A 1,522-nucleotide genomic window follows, 5' to 3' on the forward strand; every position below is an offset into this window, starting at 1 on the left:
CTGTCAACAAATGGATGAAATGCATAAGAAACTCCGACAACAACAGCCAGCTTTAGTCAATAGTAAAGGATCAATTTTTCTCCACGACAACGCTCGGCCGCACGTCGCACAACTGACCCTGCAGAAGTTGAACGAATTGGACTACGAAACTCTGCCTCATCCGCCATACTCACCAGACTTCTCGCCTACCAACTGCCACTTTTTCAAGCATCTCGACAACTTCCTGCGTGAGAAATGCTTCAAAAACCAAGACTATGCCAAACACGCCTTCAACGACTTCCTCGCCACCAGAACGCAAGTTTTTTACGTTACTGGCATAAATAAACGTGTTTCGCGTTGGCAAAAATGTGTTGATTATGATGGTGTTTATTTCGATTAATAAAGTTTTGTTTGAGCCGAGATATGTGCACCTGAATTTAAAGGTAAAAAACCACAAGAACTTTTTTGACAACCTAATAATATTATAGATTTCTGCCTTTTTGTTCCATGGCTACATTTAATGATGCATTTTTGCTTGTTGAGGTCGACAATAAAATATCTTTGTGGTTCTTTGCCACCAGAAATAGAAACCAAATCTCCAACTCGTATCGAGCTTTCTTAAACAAAAGAATATATTGGAAAACATAAACCTACATTCGTTGTTTAAAAGGACAAAATGGCTACGGATGGAACCTCTTTTTATCCTAGGTGTGATTAATCGTGTCTGAACTGAGGCGATGCAACAACAACGAATGCTTTCCAAGAATGAAATGAACAGCAAATAGTAAACTAAAGAAATAATAAAGTTGAGGCGATGAAGAGAAAAAAGTCATCGAGTTCCTGTTTGCGATGCTTGCAAAAAAAAACAAAACAAAAAAAAAGTTGTGCAGACTTTGTTTACTTGTTCTTAGACAAAGAAGAAGAGAAAAAAGAAGAAGAGAAAGACAGACGTCAAAATGTACCATTATTCGGTTGTATTTCAATTTCCTACAATCATTCCGGCAACTGATTGTCTAAATGTAAAGACTATTAAACTTCCTCTGACCATATACGGCCTTCAATACGCACGCATGCACAATACAGGCATATATACATACATACATACATACATAGGTATATACATTCATACATATACATATATATGTGTATATATATGTGTGTATATGTATATATATATATATACACACACACACATATCAATATATACGAGATGCGTGTGTAATAAACGAACTTATATATGCACATTATAAATGTGCATCCTGTTTTATACTATACTTCCGTGCACAAGATGTGATTATAATATCCGGTGATGTATACAACTTCCGGTCTAAAGACAGAGACGGAACATGAAATAAATACAGAGAATAGTGCAAGAGATTGTTTTTTTATTGCCGCACTATATATATATATATATATATATATAGAGAGAGAGAGAGAGAGAGAGATTTATATATGCACGCATACACATATATACATACATGTATATATATACATACATATAATTATTTACATATATATATATATATATATATATATATATATA

This window comes from Octopus bimaculoides, chromosome 8 (assembly GCF_001194135.2).
Source record: "Octopus bimaculoides isolate UCB-OBI-ISO-001 chromosome 8, ASM119413v2, whole genome shotgun sequence".
In the NCBI taxonomy this organism is placed as follows: domain Eukaryota; kingdom Metazoa; phylum Mollusca; class Cephalopoda; order Octopoda; family Octopodidae; genus Octopus; species Octopus bimaculoides.